General features: G+C 35.4%; 1 protein-coding gene across 2 annotated transcripts in view; it reads right to left on the bottom strand.

The window, feature by feature from the left end:
- The window catches only part of UNC13C (unc-13 homolog C), a 165,428-nt gene that overhangs the window by 121,033 nt on the left and 28,641 nt on the right, over positions 1-15,754 (bottom strand). The gene's annotated exons all lie outside the window — the stretch shown is intronic.

Below are 15,754 nucleotides of genomic sequence, written 5' to 3'. Positions count from 1 at the left end.
AAGCTGAAAGTGGTTCTTAGCAAATGAGTTTAAAGCAAATGAATTAGGTATGCTTACAGACATTTCTGCAGTGATTTACTGAGATAATTGATGTTAATGTTGTCTGCTTTTTTTCCCAGAGTAATGACATTTCAATTTATAGCTATATGATGAACAGCAAGGTTAAAAAAAAAAAAAGACAGGTTAATAAGTTGTTTCTAGCCAGTAAAATAGAAAATAGAAAAAATTCCTTTTAGTACTGTTTTCTTTTTAGATTGGTGTGTACACATGACATGGTCTGAGAAATGGTTGCCTTGTGTTTTTTGCCAAACTAATGTGTCACAGTAGGCCAGAACTTTGAATGCGTTTGCATTCTAGGTTTCTTTTTGCCAAGAAGGAAGAAAAGAATCCACAAAAGAAAGTAAAGGACAGTAGTAAGCTGAACTGATGGAACAATCTCATTTACTTACTAAGTTTTAAACTGCACTGGTCATGGGGGAAAAAAAATTAAGTACGTATAAGTAAGTGAGAGAGAAACAAATGTGGTTCACAAGTCTCAGGATAAAAACAGGTGGCATTATAGCAGGAAAGCAGTTTGTTCTGAAGAAACATTAGAAAAGATTCAAGAAGATACCTGGAAGCTTGCTTTCCCATTGCAGAGAAGATACTATTCCATAAAAAAATGCAGTCAATACATTTTAATGATCTATAGATGGACCTACAGGTGTTCTTGTGTTGTGTTTTTTTGTTTGCTTTTTTGTTCAGCATATAATACTCATTGCTTCAGGATAAATCAAGACAAGTAGCTTAGAAAAATTCAAAATAGTAATTCTTAAAATGATTATTTCAGTTTCTTAACCAGCTAAAAATTCTTTGGCAGAATAAGAAGTTTATATAAATGCAGGCTATGCAAAGTTTGAAATTTATTTTCTGGCAGCATAGTAGGGGTACAGGATATAAGTTATGAATTCTCCTTCAACTCTGCAAATGGCATGGTAATGTATGAAGCATTACAGAGTGTTCACATGCCTTAGTATACAGCATCTTTATTACAAGGCTTGTCTTCATGGAGCTTATTATTAATTATATTCCTTATGGTACCTTAGCTAGTTATTCAAGCAATAACAGGAAGATGCATTGTGTTTAATTGATTCAAGCTGATAAACCAAACTGATAAAAGTCTGGTTGGTATATGGAGTGCTGGAACAGTTGATGTAAGAAGATATTTCTTATCCAGTTAATAACTAAATTACGAGGCAGAGCAAAAGCAAACAAAAATAATATACAACAGTCTTCACCCTTTCTAAAGTTGCTGACTTTTGTTTCATGAAAGCTAAAATGTTTGTGGAAAATAAAGTATCCTTCAACATACATTGATGACTTTTTTCTTCTTTCAGGTTTGTGCATGATTTCAAAGGATTAAAAGTCATGTAAGGGCAATAAATGTTTGGAAGAGAAGTGATGGCTCAGTGCAGCTGCGTACAACTTTTAAGGCATGCAAATGGCATCTCAGAATATGATAACTTCCCCCCCTCTTATAGCTAATCCTCTCTAGCTTTCATGTATTATTAGAGGGTTGAACTATCCTGGGACACTTCTCTAAGGCATAATTCTAGAAGCAGAAAAAGTTAAGTTTACACTGAATTTTTGTAACCATTTCTTGAACAAGATTGGAAGTGACTGCCTGCCTCCTCCACGCAAACAACTGACAGCATTTTAAGTGCACTCTTATAGAAAATTCTCTCAGGTCACTCAGACTTCCTTGAAAAGATATCAACAACGTATAAACAAGCTAGCAGGCTTACTTATTGTCTCACCCTAGAAAGCAACAAGAAGCAATGAAGTAATCATTGTAATTTGAAACATTTTACTCATTTTAAATGAGGTTTAATCACTTCTTTGTAGAAGAACCTTGCTTTCATATCCAGCCACACTTTTTATCCAATGCCTGACCTATACTCTTTATCAGACAATTTAAAATACTTGTAAATTAAACGTTGTACTGTTATGCACATAAATCTGCTAAATTGAGCAAACTTATGTTCCCTCATGCAAGTTGCATTTGCTCTCACTTATATTAGTCATATGATCCATTTTTCAGTTTACAACTTATCACTGCTCTGTTAAATACAAGTTTTCTAAAAAGGTTTCCCTACATTGAATCAAGATTTATTTTAGTCAAGAAAAGATTACCATACTTCTATTTTAAATGAGTGCACTAAGGGAGGTTAACACTGAGAAATAAGGAACAGTCATTTGTGAGGCATGTAGAACAAAGAATTGTTTGGAAGAGCTGCAAATTGTCATTCAGTAATTTTCTAATGAATCAACACGAATCTATTTTTCAGTCTTTTTCTGCTTGTTACTACAATAAACCAACATATATGATAAAGTTGATCACAGAGGGGTTCCATTAAATCAGTCCAACCAGAAGAATTCATTCTCAGATGTTTAATCATTATAGCAGTAAAGTTAGTTAACAGAAGTATAACAACAATGCTAGATCAGGAAACTGGAAATTTATAAAGACTGTGATATTAGAAATGAAGTCATTAACGTGTTCCTTCAGTAACAACAACAACAAAAACGGACAAGGACATTTTCTTCCATATTTTCCCTTTAGATAGTCTGAATTTAAGCTTTTATCATTCATCTAGATTTTGAAATTTGAATTGATTCTAAGAACATTGTTAATAGCAAGGTAATGTCCAGCTCTTCAGCTGGAAGCATCAGGTATAAACAGTCTTATTCCCAGAGCTAAAACTTATGCATCAGATTGAAGAGACACAGGGGATCAGTTAAAATAACAGTATTAAAGAATGCAAGCAGTGTATTTGGTCACAAGTCCAAAGATGAGATCCTCATAGATTATGAGATTTACTTTTCCATTTTTATCAAATCAAAACAAATAAGTAGAACACTGCTGACATTCTGCTGTATTACAATAAACGAAGACGTACAGTAGCATCCCTCTTCCAATCAGAGATAGGTTTGTGGATTAGGAACGTTCCCACTAGAAGCAAGAAACAGACAAGACTTTAGCTCTACTTAACTTTTACAGCTTTACACAGCTACAAGGGGCCTGCACGTATTTGGAAGTGGGCAGAGAAGTAGTAACTCTCCTCTTTAAAAAGGCACATAGCAGTTGGTGATCACAACACTGAGACAGTAGAGGCAAAAAATAAAACAAAAACCCTTTTTGGCAGCAATGCCACTTTGCATTGCTAACAAAGCAGTCAGTATTGCCTATAGGCCAAGGTATCCATTAGGGATACATAAAATGCTTCTAAGAAATAATCACAAACAAAATCTAAAAATATTATCTTTGTAGCTACAGAAACTAAGGTCAAAGCAGTCTTTGTTACTTTCAGGAACACAAGAAATCAATAGCAGGATAACCGTAGTTCAGACCTACAGATTTATCAAGTATGGTTTTTAGTAGTCTCCTGGGAATAAGGCTACTCTGACATAACTGTACTTCAATCTATGTATTTATGTCTGCTAGGTTAAACCTACACTAAAAATTTTATTTAGCCACCAGATTGTTTTATTAATTTACAATAACCATAACATTGTACTGAAAAGCATCTCAGATGACAATTTGTAAGAATTTAATTTGAAACTATTATTTGCTGCATTATATTCCTTCTAAATTCTTTGTATATTCTTCTTAAATACTGACATTTATGATTTGTGTTATTGGTGAGTCTCTCAAGATAAAGCAATACGGATGCTAATGCTGTATGATATGTAGCTGACCTGCATGCACACCCTGGCAAAGAGAGGCTTAACAACAATAAATCTTTTGGATTACTCTCCTTCGTTTCAGGAATTTCTCAGCAGCGTTCAGCCCAGAGATTTTCTCCCCACTATTCAAATGAGAGTGTGGATTGGTACTAGAACACAAAATTTATGCCTCAGCTGGATGCAGACTTGCTTATCCTATAGCAATACTGACAAAATAATCTTAGCTGGACAATATCAATCTTAATCACAACATCAGTCCTAATGGAGTAAAAAGAAAACTAACTGGCTGTCAGAAAGCAGCCACAGAAGCTGTGACGTATGCCATATATACCTTAGCTTGAAGCTTCACAACATCCTTCTACGAACATTAGAAAGCTAGCTGGATAATGTGAAATACATAATAATGTTCTAGTATCAATAATGGCAAAGAGTCGCACTCACTTCATTTGGCTAAAAAGCTATTCCTCTTGTCCTTTATACCATTTTGAAATTCCCTATATATTGTTTATCCATGGATATTTCTTTATGGATCCAGCTATCTCTGTATCTAATCACCATCTAACCAGCCACGTTACTATTCTATTACAGGACATGTAACCAATACAATTAAGCATGAAACTCATCCAAAGAGGTGGGCTTTTTATTTTGTTTTTAAGTTGCACTTTTCTCCACAGCTTTGTGTATTCATGTTTTTTGCATTTCTCTGATAAGTTTTCTTCTGAGAAAGAAATGTGTAGTATGGTATTCATATCACAAACATGAAAATGATGTTTGAATCAATATATATTCCAAACTACTTCATTACAAGACAATGACTTAACTACACCTACAAAAGAAAGATTTATGCAATACGATGGAATAATATTTAAATGTAAAAAAAGATGCTGAACACATTCCTGAAGTTAAAATGGGCTCCATCTGGAGGAAAGTAGACTACTTAGTGTAGTTGAATATATTAATGCACACAAGAGTTAAGAAGTAGACTGCACATGATTGGAACACAGCTTCAATATTATCTGCCTAACTCTTTTCCTTTAATTTATTTTTTTTTTAAAGTAGGAAAAAAAAAAAAAAAAAAGACAGTATAATATAAAAAGAAGAACAGAGCCTGGAAGTTCTTTCTCCCCTTTTTACAGCTGTACAATGTTATGTTGTCCCACCTGATCTTATTTTAGTCAATATTTTCATGTCAGGAACTGGAAAGCTTTATGGACAATTGTATTTAATAACTTGTTCCTGTTTAAGTGCAGGCTACAGAAGGAACAGAAAACCTAAAAACGAAAGTTATTTGTTAAGATTATTGGAATAACTGTATTACTAAGTCAATATGGGCATGTTAGTCACTTTCTCACAGATATAGATCTTCAGTCCTCTAACTGTACAGGCAAGAGCTCTGGGACAGGCAATTCTCTGCCACGAATTAGATCCCTTCTGGGCAGACTCTGCCATGGAGCTTTGGATCATCTTTGACCTAAATCAATCCATATCGTATGGATAATTTTAAACAGTGCTGATTTATTTCATTTGTTTTGGAGGATTTTTTCATAGGGTGGTTGGTGTTCCTTTTTTCTTTTCTCCTTTGCTCTTGCTGTTTAAAGCCACTTACAAAAGTATCTGTGAAATAATGCAACATGTAAACTGACTTCTACCACAAAAATATTTAAGTATTTCCTAAAATATACTGATAGTGTAACTAGGTATACTTTTATAACACACTGTATGAAATAGCTTTCAATAAAGATATTTCACTTGGTGAAAAGTAGCAACCATTTGTGTTTTTTACACTTGAAAAAGGTCACAAACTTAAACCACCACAGCTGCTGTTGATAGCATACACTACCTAGCATACACCAGAGAGAGTAGACGCAAACATGAGCTGAGCTTGCCAAACACCTGATCTGATGCTCACTACCAGGAATGGTAAACATAAACCAAGTTTCTAAATGTGGCCACAAAAATTAATTAATAAGGGAACATATCCTCTTCCTTTCCTTCTAAATACTGACATCTGTAGAGCAGTAGTTAGATTTCCACCCCTACTTTAGAGCTACGAATGTAATTAATAACATAGGTGATAAAACCTGCACGATAACCTTCTTAGGTGCCAAAGAATTTTTATACTTCAAAGCTTTGTTTTGCAGCAATGGTTTCATGAGACAATCTACTATTTCATTCTTCCTAGATTTTCACAGCACTACAGTTAAAGGAAAATTGGGAATTTTCAGCCTTCTTTGATACTTTTATGAACTAGGAGATACTCTGAGCTATCTGCCTTCTCTTCCAGCTTGATAATGCTCTGGAGTCTCAGTGCTTCACCTGTGACTTCCCCAGTGCCCCCACAGTCATATATAGCCATTATAACAATGCTGTGTTGACATCAGTGCAGGATCAAGTAAATAGTGTAGTGTCAGAAGACCTTTAAACAACTGCAGGTTGTGTAAATTCCACTGAAAAAAATATGTATTACGGCTTGTTTCTTTATGCAATGTGTCTTTGAGACTATTCTTCAACATAATCTCTATGAAAAAATAACAGTTAATAAAAATTGTTTTGACACTTTCAAGCCTCAGTACTGTCCTCTCGACACTTTCCTCCTTACACTGATTGTATACAAGGTAAGAATTAACACTAATTTCAGAACAGTCAGATGTTTCAAATAACTTCAAATTTTCATTTCATTTGTTTGCTATTGATTGTCAAATCACTGTGGCATATTACACTAAAGGCATTATTTTATGTAATCACTGCATTTAGGATACAAGCATTGTACCTTTACCTCCTCTGTGAAAAATGATAAGATCTTTATGATGAACAGTTAATTCTCACATCAGAAAGCAATTTAGTGCAACACCACAGAATTCTTTCAAGGCACAATAATTCCTGTCAGCCAAAGGTTAACTCCAATATTAAGAGGTCACAACTCATATTAACCCATTCTGTACCAAGATATTACAGAAAATTACTATTGAAACAGCCTGCAGCCAAATTACCAACGTAACAGAATACTTTGAGAGAATGTTTTAAGATATCTCAGGACTTCTAAGCAATCATACAAGCATTATTTTATTCCTAAATGTTTTTAGTATGCTTTTTTTCCCCACTAGACATTTATTAAAACACATTCATGTTCTTAAAGACATTGTTTTATATTGTATTTCTATTTCACTATATGTAATTGGTCTATTAGAAATGCAATAGGACATGTAGGATTAAAGAAAGTTGAAGTTTAATTAATACAATTGAATTTTTTATATTTTTATAGTTGTTCTACCTACTTACTACAAAATGTATCACAAGTCACAAGTAAGAAAACACTTTCAGTTTCTGTAAATCAACCTCTAAGACAGCCAGAGACAGAACATTAATGTGTACTTACTGATGTACAAAAAAAGTATTAAAGAGCTTTACATTTTCTTAGCCTGTGGCTTGGACACGAGATAAGGAAAGGTATTCTAACAGGCTGGTGTAGCTTTGGAGCAGAATTAAGCATGTATTCTGAGCAAGCTGTCTTTTCAAAGACAGGCTGCAGGGTGTTCATCTTGAAGATTAATCAAGACCCAGAAATACATAAGCATCTGTAAAGCTCAATTTATTACTAATCCTATGATGAACTAGGAAAAAAGTATGAAGGGATATAAGCAAAACAAACTATGTTTTCATCATGTATCCATATTTGAATTATTTAACGTAGTTTTTTCTATCATTTAAAATGTTCCAACTCATTTTTAAATCAAACGCTGCACTAATTCTACACTGTGAACTTACCAACATTGCAAAATGAGACTCCCCCTGCCCAAACCCACACACAGACTTCCTAAAGAATTGTTGATTCTTTACCAGACCTGACAGTTTCATCAACATTGTAGCATTACAAAGAAAATCAGTTCCAAATCAATGCATCCCATTAGCTAGAACAGCAGGAGGTACACTCAGAATGAAAATAAGGGAAGGAAACAAAGGAAACAGAACAACGTATGCAGACTAGCTACAAAAATATGAAGAAGATACATACCTGGATTAAATTCTTCTTAAAAACAATAAGATACAAGTTACATACCACCATCTTTATATTTTCCTCCTATGAAGAAATACCGTGCAAAAATCCATTCCTGTTTTCCCATTCTTCCTTCAGCCTTAAAAGCAGTACAGTACAGACATGAGGCTGCTTCTCAGCGATTCAACTCAAGTGCAATCAGGCATGCTGTTAGTCCGCAACAATATCTGTTCAAAATTCCATCGTATTCCCTAGGCAGCATTAAACGCTTTCTCCCAATCCCCTGGCTTTCTCTCTCATTTTTTTCCCCCCCACCCTCCTACAACTTGTTCTAACAGCTATGAGCAGTTGTATTTATAGCTACTAATTTGTTCTGCTACTAGTGCAGCTACTAATTCAGATTTATTTCTCCGCTGTGATAGCAAGATGGGAGTCAGCGTTGTACTCCTGGTCAAATACAACATCAACACGAGAGCACAGCAATCCTCCTGGTGCTTTTGGTGCCAGTAACTTCACCTATTGCTGCTTTCTTCTGCCACTGCTTCTGTATGCAGTATTCACTGCAATAGCCACAGCCTTCCTGCGTGGAAGGCAGCCCCTTCGCTTCACAGATGGAGTAAAATAGGCTTACAGAGAGCCCTCGCTCCCAGAAACAGCACAGGCAGCGTTCCCTGAGAGCCAGCAGGTGCATCACTGGCCACAAGGATAACAGTGGCAGATCATATCTTTCGCTTGGTAGGGCCATGGTTCACCTAACACTTTATCAGTCTGACATGACGCCCAGAGAAACAATTGTTCTCCTTCGGCAGGGATTCCCCAAAGGGCTGATTTTCTTTAATTCCTATTTAATAAAGGAATCTGCTGCACAGATTCATAACAATTAAAATTTAAAGGATGCTTGAGATAATAAGCATTGCTCCTTTTCCCCCACACAGTATTTTGTATATTTTCATTTAATTCCTAGACAGTAGGACTTGGTCACTTATTTGGATTCAAACAGCAGAACAGATTATTATTGTTCTTCATGCAGGAAGTAAATCATTATCCTTTACAAAACATAATTGCTTTTAATGTTAACTGATTTAATAGTGCATGTAAAGTCACAATGAGCACATTAAGTATGTTCTAAACCTTAACACATGAAGAACTGTAGGACAATCTTTCATGAAACCATCAGCTTACAAAGCAGTATCCATATAACAAGTGTAAATATTTACTTAAACGTGTGTAAAGGCACACCACCACAAGTATATTGTTACCACATCAATCTTGAGAGATAGCAGCACTGAAATACCATATAAAAATGAAATTTGAGAATTCTGGTCAGTGTTGACACGCTGGTAACAACAGTACTACTAATTTGGTTATTTGCTTCTAAAAGACATTAATGATGCCTCGATTCAATGGTAGCACTTGGAAATATTTGTTTTTGGTAATAGTTATTTAAAGTTATAGTTGGTTGCAGATTGCATTTTCTGCAATCACTGTATTATTAGCAATGAGATCTTACAACAAAATGCTTTTAAAGTATGATTTACAGATGGAACAGTTCTAGAATACCATCATCCCCCATGATAAAACTAGTAGTTTGGTTTTTTTTTTTTGCATATAATTGTAAAATAATGATGGATCATTATTATGCTCTCATGAAATGAATGCAGCCTATAAATACTCCTTTTAATTAGATTTATAGCTAAGAACCAGATTAATTAATGCATTATTATTCAAATCTTATTGTAGTAATTAGCCTGCAGCGATTACTTAATATTCTGTCTAAACTTACACAAAATGATGCTGCAGATCTACCATGTTGCATGCCAATAGGAATACAATAAAACTTTATAGACACACAATAGGAAATATTCATCTGATATAAATTTTAACTAATATAGTCCTAATTACATGAGATGCAACAATAGTGCCTCAATCAATAGAATGGCTTATTTAGGGTGAAAATAAATAAATAATTGGGCAGCTTACTCAAGCATGGCCACCAACTATAGAAAGACAGTAACGAGTAAACGAGTAAGCTGTGTTTTCATCAAGATTAAGTAAACACTCTTGTGTCTACAAGCAATGAAACTGAGAATATTTTGCAAAAAAAAAAAAAAAAAAAAAAAAAAAGGGATTATTTTTCATTTAATAAAAAATGTTTTTGAATAACATTACTCATAACATGTGAATTTATGTAGTCAGCATTGAGCAAGTTCACAGAATCATAGGGGTTGAATGGGACCTCGAGAGATCACTGGGTCTGGATGTTGTCAGGTGTTCGTTGTTAGGACACTGCTTGTATGGTACTGACCGATGTAAAGCTGGGATGTGCATCCATACCACTCTCAATTAGCTAACACATAGGCTATCTGTATTTTCTTAGTTCATACACACTGATGAAGCTGGCCTTAAAATGTACACCTTTAAGAGCTGACAGTGATATAATGTAATATACCAGTTGCTAACAACTACCACATGTATAGTTAACAGACTATATACACATGCTGTAATTTCTGTTACACTATTCTAGCCAACTCCTGTACTTTGGTTGTGTCAGCAACCACTTTATCCAGCCAGCTCACACATGAAGAAAAACAGCAACAAAACAAAACACTACACCATCCAAAACCAGCAAACAAAACCATCCAACCATCAGCAGGCATCTAAAAGACTTCATGAAAAGAACAGCTACCCTGTATGCCTATTTCCAGGATTTCGTGACCACAACTGCTAGTGATAATTCCTTGAAGCAGCCATCCATCAAAGGTCAAAAGTTCTCAATATGAAGAACACAGGGCCAGTTAAGTTGCATTTGTAGAAAAAGAGATTAAAAAAAAAGTTCCAAGAACATATACATGGGTTTGTAAAAACATTAACTCATACAAAGCAGAAGAGAACACCCTGAGCTGGAAGCCACATAAAATGTTCCCCAAATCCAACTCCTGACCCATACAGGCATACCTAAAACCCACAGCATATGTCTAAGAGCATCAACCAAACACTTCTTAAACTCCTGACAGCTTGGTGCTGTGACCATTACCTGAGCAGACTAAAGTTGTGCATTTAATGTTGAAAATATAAAAGAAAGGTGATTTTCTTTGTACCATGATAGCTCTAATATGGGCAACTACTAGAGGGAGAATTGATTAAAACTATAAACACTCCTTAATCAAATGACTACTAACGTAGCCACTGAGTTTCACCAGATGAAACTCAGACTGCTAAACCTGAGGAATAATTCCACACACCTTTGCATCTCCAAGATGAAAGAAGTCACTTCAACAACTGCAGGACACACTGGGAATGTAATCTTTCATATTTTTTCTAGAAAAAGGCCTGATTCTTGTTCCTCCTCTTTTGATTGAAATAAATGTGAAATTATAACTATTATAAATGAATAAAATTCTGAAACCACAGCTTCCGTGTATTTAGTGATCTTTCTCACAGTTATTATGATTTAGCAAAATCCTGTTGAGGAAACACATAGTAGCAGCCTCTGAGCCTGATTCAATAGATTTAACTCCAGAAGTCTTCTATGGGGGAAAAATGAATTTAGTAATTCCAAACCAGTAAAAACTTTTGCAGATTTATTAGTCTTGTCAACCTACATTATGACTTAGCTTATAAAAAAATTGAGTCCATCTGCACCCAAACTATACTAGTAATTACTACATTCTTTAAGCTAAATTATACTTCAGGATATCAAGCTCAGCCTGCAGAACAAATCCACTTGAAATATAGTGTAATATTCATGGACAAAGCAGTTTCATATTTGGAACCCAATTATACCAAGAAAATGGGACAAAGCTTTTCCTACACAGAGATACACATATATATTTTTACAGACATGCACAAAATTCAGCAACAGAAAACAATTCCTGTTGCTTAGGAATAATAGTCTGTCAAATGAAAATATTTCAGTAACATCCATCACTATTTGTACGTAATAAAGCCACTGTTAAATAAACCCTATGGGGGCATTAATGGACTGCTTCTGTTGCTCACTGCTTTTACTGAAATTATGACAATTATAACCGATTAGAAGCAATTTGTATTTAATGACTACTCTTAGCCTAACTTCGCAAAAGCTGCCACAGACTTAAGCTGCCCCATCCTCTGCCTCCGCAGCCTGATGAGAGGAGGGATATTTCTTCTCTTTCATTACAAAAAGGCAATAACTGAGTCAATCCTTACGCCGAGTCAATTAGAAATAAATCTGATCAATCACTTCCTAAATCACACAATTCTAAGCCTAATCAGGGATTCGATTTTTCTTCTACACTGGAAAGACTGACTGCTCAATCTGCCTCGGTGCCGCTGCCAGCCCGCCGGCACGTAGCCCGCTGCGCCGGGCGGGGCGAGAGCCGCCATGCCGCTCCCAGCGCGCCCCCTGCTGGCCGCCTGGCGGCCCTGCATCGCGGCTGCTCTCAGGTGCCGGGCGCTGCTTGCTTCCAATAGCCCTGTAGCTGCGTGGGCTAAGACAGCCGCACAATTACGGGAGGTACCACATGGCTTTTATAATAATAATAATTTTTTTTTTTTACAACTATGGAAAGTTCTCATGTCTGCAATGCTTAAAATAATTTCTAATTCACTCAAGATACGAAAGAATGTATTAAATACATCCCATTTTACTGGGGAGAACATACAGAGTTTTAAAGATGTTCTCTCATACAGGGTTGTTTTTTTTTTTTCCTTATGATAAACCTCACTGACATTTGGATATAAAGACTTACTTTTAAGAAGAAAAAGAAAGCTATTTGTGAATCACAAATCTTGATAATGCATAAGTAGATGGGATTCACCTGTCAGTTTCCTAAATGGATACAATGTCAGGTATTTTGGAGTTTCTGAAAATACACAGGGCTCAGACCATTACTTACACTCCATTAAAGATCCAAACACAGTTCCTTTAATGCTGTTTATGAAATTATGCAGTTTAAATGTCATTAAGAGAAGTGAAGGCTTTTCATTGAGGTTTTTAAACTAACAGAGAACATGCAAAAACTTTTTAAATCATAACAGCTCTTGGTCAACTGCAATTTAAACAGAAGCTGGCCCTATTTTGAAAGTATCACAACACGTAAGCCAAAGAAACAAGCAAACACCAGGATAGACCAATACCATAACATATTTCAGGAGAGAAAATGATTTTTCTCCCACTTGGGTATATCAAGCGCCTGAAGTCATAACGGTATTGACAACATGTAAATGTAGACATTTAAGAATAAAGTACATCACTTTGAAGCACAATTGCATTGCACTCTCCTTGCTCACTGTTTCCCTCCAGCAAAGGGGACACCCTAGAGACTGTTAGACTTTCTTGCCTAAGAGAGCAGAATGCTTGCCAAAGAAATTTAAAAACCAGAAATCCCACTCAGTTGCCACTTTTCATGCAAGGAATTGACTTTAGCTTGATATTTTGCTGACTATTACTGCATTCCTTTAAGTTTTGCAGTGCTTACAAGACTTTTTGCAGTAACTAAGCTCTTCAGATACCACTATTGATACATGCATCTCTTCAATTATCACAGAAAGTAAGTATGAATTTGTACCATTGCTCTACTAAGCTCTCTCCAATTATGGAAGAAAACACTAAGCACGTTAGCAGAACATCTGGCATTAGTGCTCATATCAGTAACGTAACTTACCAATTGTGCAGCCTCCTAATAAACGTAGAAGAACAAGCTGATCTCTGTAGGAATTTACTTAAAATGGTCCGAGGCTCACAAAATATTTATATATATTTGAGACGATCTTGAATTTTTTTTCTTTTATCTTAGAATAGTTAATTTTCAAATGCATAATGCAAATATTAATTTTTGCCATCTTACCATTATATATAAACTGGCAGAAAAGAATGATGAGCTCAGAGTAATAAGCTTGTCTGCTTTTTCTCATTGCCGTATTACTTAAGTCTTTCTACCATTCCTACTTTAAAAGTAATTTATTTCCATTGATTCTTTACAACTCAGTTCCAGACAAAATAACCTAAATTTTTTGCTAGCACTACCACAGACATAACTATATAAGTATAAATATAAAAAAGACAGTAGGAAACAGAATTGGAAAATGGCAGTTCGATATCAGCAAGTATCTGCCTACTTCAAGAAGCAGTAGAGCAAACTTTCCCCACTTTGCTCATCCAGTGGAGTATGAAAACAAAACAGAAATAGTCTTATCAGGGTGGTGCACATATTAGTGATTAGCCTAGTAATTTATTAATACTAGCTTTCTATTATTTGTATTATGAAATAAAAACGTTTTGCTCTCAAGTTACGTTTATCCTGCTTGCAGAGTCTCTTTTTATACAGAGCAAAGAGCAGAGCTCTTTGGAAAAAAAGTAATCCTAGTATGAAAGTATCTCCATTCCATGCAGGCCTCAGTCATGGACTTGAAATTAAGTATATGAACAACATCCATAACAATGGTTGTAATTAAGAGCCTTCTTGAGACTTGCTTGCTTTCTTATGAGACTTGCTTGCTTTCTTGACACAAACAGTAGGAGCATGGAAAGATTCAGCAATGAAGACCAAACACCAGACTGCACAAGAAAAATTTGGCAGTGAATTTAAAACATGACCTTATTTGAAAATAAGTACGGATTGTGAAAAGACGGATCACATGGAAAATCTGTGACAGTGAGGCAGGAATTAATGCAGGAGTTGCAATGATGCTAAAAGCTGAATGTTTGTAACTGCCCTGCTCACAGTGCTGGGACTGCTGGAGCAAAGGGCTGCATCATGTATTACAAAAGCCTGGAAACACAGCAATTTTTTCTCCCGGATGTTTTTTCCTGATCCTTCTCTCTGAAGTACCTGCTTAGATTCCAACGTTATCTTTCATTAGGTTTTTATTACCTATCATTCCTTCCGCCAGGATTACATCAGTGCTCCATCCCCAGATGCTTTCAATGCTTTTCCTGTTCTAGATCTCCTGTGGGTACAATTGCTGGTCATACCAGTATTTTTCTCCCCTCCTCACTCTTGGACTTCCTTGCATTTACCACTGTTATGAGGCTACTTCTCCAATTCTTATCACTAAGACCTCCAACTCTTTATAACTTAATGGAACCTGGACTTCAATAATCCGAACTTCATCTTCATCACCTTCTTCACCTTTTCTGCATTCCAAAAGTTTTTTCCTCCCACGGAATGGTATTCCTGAAAGATACTCCAGCTCATTCATATCAACAAGGTAATTTTTGACTGTTTTATGAGAACACATTCTCCCCTGTAAACTTTCTCTTAGAACCGTTACATTTCAGCCTTTCAAGCATCACCACACATGTTCACAAAATGCACTTCAATTACAAATATGCTCCAGGAGCTGTATAATTCTGTAGTATATCAACTTAGCCTCAGACTATCAAAAAAGCCAGTAATAAATCATTTACTCTGAGTCCAAAGCCACCCTTTATGTCACTGTAACAGAGTTACTGGAGATGGATAAAACAGGGAAAGGTAAAAAAATATCAGTGGTTTCTCTCGAGCTCTGAAGCAAAAGAGAAAATTGAAGTTTAATTGTGGAAGAGAGTACGTTCTGTAAAAGAGCAGCAACAAGGTTTCTTGTTCTTTTTTGATGTGAATCATTATATCTTACTTTTAGAAGGGGAAAGTAAAGCAACCTTTTTCTATCCTTGTATAACTGATCTCAAACGATGGTACAGCAACTCATCAAGGTTCTTCCTGGGGTCTATCATTCTTAACACCTTCAATTAAATTAGGACAGCAATTTTTGAGTTTCACATGCATTTAAGGGGAAAAATAAAATCAAGGAATTACCCCTTTAGATGGTATATAAACTGTACATAAATCGTGAGACAGACATCAAAATGAAGGAATAATATTTCATTTGAAACATAAGCCAATTATAATTAGTATTTTAAGTAATTTGTGTTAAATTATTTGCAATCACTACCATGCAACTGCTCTATTTATTTCTTATCATGCCTTTCTTTCATACTTTTGACATGAGGGTTATTCCTGACTTATTACCTCAATTTCTAATCCATTATTTCTCTACTTATAATCACATATT

The sequence above is a fragment of the Centrocercus urophasianus genome, unplaced genomic scaffold (assembly GCF_019232065.1).
Source record: "Centrocercus urophasianus isolate 14NV4802_14NV808 unplaced genomic scaffold, USGS_Curo_1.0 seq_23, whole genome shotgun sequence".
Lineage (NCBI taxonomy): Eukaryota > Metazoa > Chordata > Aves > Galliformes > Phasianidae > Centrocercus > Centrocercus urophasianus.
This window is presented reverse-complemented; position numbering and strand designations above follow the sequence as displayed.